Below are 7,272 nucleotides of genomic sequence, written 5' to 3'. Positions count from 1 at the left end.
TCCAGGCCTTCCGCACAGGTGAACAAGCCTCTAAGGGGACCTGCCCCACTTCATAAGACAGAGCCCCAGACCTGTAGAGACGATGGATGCGAGGCAGAGATGGGGCAGCCAAATCCAGCAGCTTCTCCCACCTCTTCCTTCCATGTAGGCAGCAGAGACGGCGCACAACCTCATTTTCCTCCCTGAAGCGATGTCCCATCATTTTGCTTCCCCACCTCTCCGGGCACTGACCCCAAAGAGCTTCCCACCCCCTGGAATTCCACTGGAGGGGGCCACCCACCCATTGATGTGCTGGAGTCACCTCATACCGGCTCCTGAGAACCAGTCATTGGCATCTCTTCCCAAGTCTGCGTTTGGTGACATGTTGGTGGCTTGAAGTCAGCCAACATGGGAGTGTTTATGCCCTTGACATCAGCAAACCCTGCAGATCAGAGCTCTTTTCTGCAGGAAATCAGTGTCCAACATTTACCAGCACACCCTGTACACACCCCTTCCTTCCCCAGGTACCACCACACTTCACGAAGATGGTACCTCTGACTCAGGAATGCCGTGACAATACTGTCTGGGTATGGATTATTGTGAGTGAATACTGTGAAGTTGGAAATTACTCATATTCATCAGAATATCTGTCCATCTAGATAAGATGTATATCTAGATGGGGTAGTAAGTATCTACCTTTTTATCCCCGATCTCCGAATTCTTGGCTGGGAGGGTAAAGTTCAACATGGCCTGTATTTGAAGCATAAACAGAGGTTTGAGAAAATGTCCAAAGGAAAATTATCTGTGGGTCCACGAGACAGCCATCAAAGTAAGGACCCAGAAAGCAGAGAAGGTGGTGGAAATGCCTTGTACGCCTCTGGGTAGAGAGGCCAACAGCTTCGACAATCCCCCCACAGTGGAACCCGTATGGACGCTTCCTCTGGGGAATTCCTGGAGGAGAGCACTTCCTGCCCATTCAGCACTGGTGTCCCTCAGCTGCTGGGGTCCTGCCAAAGCCAGGTGGGCCAGGCCACAGCCTAAGTACACAGCCCCCCCCCCCTCCTACCTCCCCAGGTCTTCAAGGTAGGAGGCAAGAGGAGCAAGGAGACCTGGAGTTGCCGTCTGTTTACTGTCCCTTCTGCCCCAACTGGTAAAAGCCCCACCACGGCCCAAAAAATATTAGGGACCTCACAGCATGGATTGCAATTCTGCTCAAACACTAGCTCCCTTTGTCTGGCTCCTCTGCCGCTTCCCGTTCCGATGGCTGGGTCACAGCCTTCTCCTCTCTTCTGTATATACCCCACCCCAAGACCAGGTCAATTTCATCCACTCCCAGAGGTCACCTCTTGAGACCAGCATCTAAATCCATGCTTTGTGAAATTATTTTGTTTATTATTGGTGATGGGTATACTTGTTTCTTAATTGCTTCTCCTTCTGAACGTGATGGCCACTCTCCCAGCAGTTCCTCTCATGTCACATCACCCTCTTGTATTTTCTTCAGAGCTATCATGTCTCCATTGCAGTCTGCCCAATGAAGTTCTTGCCTGTTTAAGGGGCTCGGTCTCCCACAGTCTAGTTGAGCGGGCAGTTCCTGCCACACCTCCTCCCCCACTGCAGGGCTCACTACCCAAACCCTGTCAGAAACCATGCTCTGCCACACCCTCTCCTCCAAGGGGGAGGAGGGCCTTCAGGTAGCACAGGGTTGGTGGAGAGAGCATCTTCCCCTCACTTCCTCAGCCAAGCCAGGAGAAGTGGGGTACTCAGAATGAGGAGTGGGGTACTCAGAGGAATCAAGGAACTCCTTGCTCAAGAATCAGGGGAGCTGGAAAGAAGGAGAGGCTGGTGTGTCGATGCCCAGTTGGAGGTCAAGTGAGCCAGAGGACTCGATGACCAGCCAGGGACTCTTGAAGTGATGGTGGGGTGAAATGTCTGAGTGGGGAGGGGTCAGCTCCACCCACCCTGAGGTTCTTGGCCCCTAAGAATGTACAGAGGGCAATCCCACAAGTGCCCACAAGCCTGAGGGTGTGGATGAGACTGATGGCTTCTGGGTTTCAGGGAGTACTGCAGCCTGAGGGGCCAGAGGCACGGTGGTATGATGCTGCCAGCTCTGCATTGCTATAATATACATGTCTGGCAGACAGGACCTGCTACATAGTTTGCAGGGTTCCCAGTGCAAAATGAAACTGTCGGGCCCCTTGTTCAACAATTAATAAGAATTTCAAGACTGTGGCAACAAAACATTAAAACTAGTGTGGGGCCTTGCTGAGCACAGGGCCCTGTTCCCAGGGGAACCACCCCAAAGGAACCTTTCTTGGGTGGCAGGTTGGACCTGTGGCACTGCCCATGGTCATAGAAAAGCAGCTAGAGCAGTGGTAGGGCTGCAGCTGAGGTTCTGGGGCTGCCTGAAAAGCTTTAGACATGGAGGGCATAACTAGGAACAATTATTTTAAGTTGAACATGTACAAAATATTCAATACCATTGTTCAAACTTGTGATCAAAAAGAATGCAAACCATTTCACAATTTGGCCTGTTTCTTCTCCTTTTTGGTGTTTCTTTTGTCTTTCTTTCTTGTGATCTCTCTCCATAAGATTTCTTTCCCTTTTCTCAATCTTGCTGTCAGTTGTGTTTCTCTGAAATTTGTTAATTTAATGCCTTGAATTTTTATTATAATTTTCACATTTCTCTTCCTACATGATAGATTCTCCCTCATCAATATTTTTTATTCTTACTGCTTGCAGACCTTTATGTTAATGCGAGAAGATCTTTATAGAAAACACTGTCTCTCTGATGAAGAGACATTTACTGGAGTCGTGTGGCTCCCTTCAGTGTTATTTCTGTTTGTTTTCTTTTGTTAAAATAAACTAAAATTCCATTTGATAAATTATAGTTAAAATAGTCAATCAGATCCCTTCTTATAGCAGTAGTTCTATCAATTTATCTCTTTAAACTTCTAGCTGCATCAATGCAAAAGAGATTTCTGGAAAAGGTGGTTATTCATTAATCGTGGCTATTTCTGATAGATTTATGTTTATTTTGTTTCGCTTTTTACTTTCTTTTGTTTTCCCATGTTGCTTGAATTCTTTAAAACAAGCAGGTAGCATTTTGCAAATGCAAAACATGAAGAGTAGAAAAGAAAAGTGCAAGGCATTAAGTAGAAACCTTACAAAACTTGTCAACGATACAAAACTTGTCGATGCAATATTTCACCCAATGAATATTAATGTCAAAAACCGGTTAAATATAGATAATTTCATGTGGTTCCATGTATTATGTGTATTAAACCTTTATAATAACTGTTTGAGGCAGGTGTTATCAGACCCATTTTACAGATAAGGCTATTGAGGCTCAGAGAAGTTGAGTGATGTGATCAAGACATCACTGGAAAAGGAAGAAACAGAGATTAAAAACAATTCTGCCTGCAGCTGAAGGCTGTACCCTTGACCTCTGCCCAGCCCTGCCTCCTGAATCCACAGGTGCGCCTTGACTGTGCTAATTTGTTGGGGTTTTTGAGGGTTCAACACAAAGGTTGAAGGTTCTTCTTGAAAGGGTAGAGGGTTTGCCTCCCTGGGGGGAGAACTAGCTGTGCCAGAAGGAGGCGAGGTAGAGCAGCTGTGATGGCACCTAGGGCTGGAGGTGGGGGTCGGCAAATAGCCAACAAAGCAGATGGTGGAAGCCCAGGGGCCTGGAAGGGTTGGAGGGAGGAGGAAGAGGAGAAACCCGGGCCATGTATGCTACCAAAGTTTCTCCAGCATCCATGTTGCTCCCCCATTGGCTCTACTCCCCAGGACCCTGAGGTCTGGGAGACAGAGTAGGGGTACCTCAGCCACTCTTTCTGAGTCCAGCTGTCAGGCGTGGAATAGAAGGGGCAGTGTCTCTACACCAGGGGCCCCTTGGCAAGGCTTCACCGCCCTCCACCTGGGCATATCACATCAGCCCCCTGCCCAGAGCTCCAGGCCCCAGCAGCGGGGGGCCAGCAGGGGCCAGTGACCAGGGCAGGGGACAAGAGGCAGGGGAGTGGAGGATGAAGCCAATATATCCCCTGAGGCAATTATGGCAGTGAGTGAGGCATAAATAAAGGGCTTTGTGTTCCACAGCCACCCCCTCCCTTACACACACACACACACACACACACACACACACACACACACACACACACGCACACGCGCGCACACACGCGCGGTGAAGCACAGCCCATTTGCAGTGTAATGGCTTTGTGACAGCAGGAATTATCTGCAGCATTAGAGGCAGCCAGGCCCGGTGGGGAGGGGCAGGCTGGGTCTGTGGGGCACCAAAAGGGGAAGCAGGTGCCCATGGGCTAGGACTTGGACCCCTGGGGATGCTGCAGGGGTGGGAGGCATGGTAGGGACTGCAAAGAGCTTGGTGAGAGCCAGGTCTGGATGGACAGCCCTGCCCTCTAGCGCCCACAGCCCTTTCCTTCCTGCTTCCAAGGCCTAGAAGTGGACAGATAACCAGGAGCACTAACTCAGGACCTGGAATCACGGCTAAGCAGCCCCTGCGCCTGTCCTGGCTTCAGCGCTGTGTCTTGCTACCCAGCCCCAGGAGGTCACATCCTGCTGAAGGCCTAGAGAGGGGGGCCGAGGGTGATGAAGGGACCACAGGGACCCCCAGGAAAGAGGACAAGTGGGCGTGGTGACGGGGGTGGCAGGGTTGGCATTAGTTGATAGTTTCCCTCCATTACTATCGTGGGAATCAGGGCCTGGTTGCCTGGCAGTGCCAGGGAGGAGGGGGTTCAGGAGGGAGGACCCCCTCCTTCCCCAGATCAGGAAACTGACCCACCACTTGGTCTTCAGAAAAGGCCTCTGAATGCCACTTTCAGCCCGAGGACATCAGGGGCTAATCTCCCCCTGCCCCCTTAGCCAGTTAGCCTTGGTAGGGGGCAGCAAAGCCCCAGTAAAGGAAGCGGGGGGAACGGGATCTTCCGGGCTGCTTGGGCCCCTGAGGTCATGGTGAGGTGGGGATGAGGCTAGTCTCTGGGGTCCCTAGTGTCCCACCCCAGGGCTTAGCCAGGGCTCGTATCTGTCATGGGGTGCTGGCAAGTCAAGCCTGTCGGCCTGACAATAAAGCCAGGCTCCATGGCTCTGGCAGCAGCAGAGTATCCTGCCCACCTGCGGGCACACCCAGATTGCATTTGCTGAAATAAATTGCTGGAGAAAATAAATCCTGCACACATGATTAATGGGAGGCAGGCAGCCGCCACAAAGAGCCGCTGGGGAACAGAGTGACAGTCGGGCACAAAGCCAGCACAGCCGCAGAACCTCTGGGAAGGAGGTCTGGTCACTGCAGAGCTGCTGGGGTCACCGTGGCCTTGGCATTGCCACCAAACAGGGGGCCTGAGCCTACAAGCTGACAAAGCCCCCAGGGGCTCAGGCAAGCCCCCAGCTTGACTCCCCATCACTGTGGGGTGGGGTGGGTGGTGTGGGCTAATTTTGAGTTTGGAGTACCCCTGACCTGGGCCTGACTATTCCTGGTGGTTGGGGGGCCCCATGGGCCAGATTGGGAAGTAAATGCAGAGTCTCAGGAGGAGGGACAAGGACTAAGGACGTCCCTACTGGCCAGCTGTGAGTCATTGAACAAATCACTTCCCATCTCTGAGCCTCCGTCTCCTCATCTGTTCCGTGGTGCTGGTACCAGGGACTCCCCATAAGCAGGCTGACACACAGCTGAGCCCACCCAGGCAAAGCACCTGTAGGGTGCGGGGCACCCAGGGGGCCGTCCCAGCAACAAAGCGGTACTCAGGATCTCTGATGTGCCGTGCTGTGCTGGGGGCTGGGGGTCGGGGTTCAGTCCCTGCCCATGCAGAGTTTATAGGCTGAGGCAGGCAAATATTGAAGGACTAAGAATAATAATGACATAATATGCATGTTATTTCAAATGCACAAATGCTGTGAAAGAAGGCCTGAGTGCTGGGGTGACACAGGCAGTGGGGTTACGGTCTGGAGGGCAAGGCGGGCCTCCTGGCGGCACTGAACACAAGTAAGTTTGTGGCAAAGTCCAAAAGCTGGGCCAGACACGTTGTTAGTGAGGCTGCTGAGAAATAGTCTCATCACTGCTTGGGGAGTACCCAGTGGTACAAGCCCCACACAGGCCAATTGGCAATACCTGCTGAATGCCTCCCTGAATTACAAACACTCTCATTCTGTTACAAGTACTCCCATTCAGGACATTTTATCCTCCAGATATGTAGAAAAGCACGCTTATAAAATGGATACACAGAGGCATTCACTGCGTTGTTAGTAAGAGCAGAAGAAAGAGCAGCTGCCCAATTACGCATCAAGAGAGAAATGAGTTAACCTGTGTACAGCCACACCATGGAATACTATGCAGCTGTGAAAAGGACTTTGTTTATGAAAAGAACGTCAAGATAGATTTCAAAGCAGAAGTGTGAAAACAAAATGTAGAACAGTGTACACAGTGTGCTACCTTTTGTATAAGAAAGAAGGAAAAAGAGGAGCACAGATTTTTTACTTTCTTTAGAAGACTACACAAGAAATTAATACAAGTGGCCACTTGGGATTATGTGGGGTGGGGGTGGGGGGAGGAAACCAGGTGCATGGGGAATGGGTGGCAGGAAGGCTTTTTACTTTGTATTGCTTTGATTTTTAAAATCAGGTGGATGTATTATCTACTAAAAAAAAATTTTAATAATATTTAAGGGATTTGGTTTCTTCCTGGAGGGCAAAGGGCTCCCTGAAAAAGCCAGAGCAGAGGGGTGGGGAGTTGGTTAAATTTACTGATTTCAGGCCTGCCCTCAAGCTGGGGTGGTCCAGGATAATTATTTAAGCGTTGGCCCATTCTGCACAAACTGTATTTGAGAACAGTTAATACGTGAACCTTCAGGGATCAGAATCTCAGGGGAAAGGACCTGCCCCAGGTGTGGGCCCAACCAGCCCTGGACTCAGGGCTCTGTACTCACACGAAGGCCTTGGACTCCGAGGGTCGAGCCTGAGGGAGTGACCAGAGCAGAGGGCCGTGGAAGCAGCTGGAGCAGCACTGTGGACAGTGTCTGGTGGGACACCTGCCACCCGATGGGGGTTCAGGAGAGAGAAGGGGTGCGAGGCTTTGTGGAGCACACACTGGTTCCGGGGAGGCACTGCAGACCCTCCCCACTCCCACCCGGGAGGAGCCCCTTCCTCCCAACGGATCAGGTCAGGGGTCCAGACGGCAGAGCAGGCAGGGGGCACCTCCCTGAGAGACGCAGGCCTTGAAGGACCCGGAAGCCAGGGACCAAGTCACAGCACCCCAGGGAGGCGTGGGAGCTACGTAAAACAAAG

The sequence above is a fragment of the Rhinolophus sinicus genome, linkage group LG01 (assembly GCF_036562045.2).
Source record: "Rhinolophus sinicus isolate RSC01 linkage group LG01, ASM3656204v1, whole genome shotgun sequence".
NCBI classification, from domain to species: Eukaryota; Metazoa; Chordata; class Mammalia; order Chiroptera; family Rhinolophidae; genus Rhinolophus; species Rhinolophus sinicus.
Note: the sequence above shows the minus strand (reverse complement) of the source record.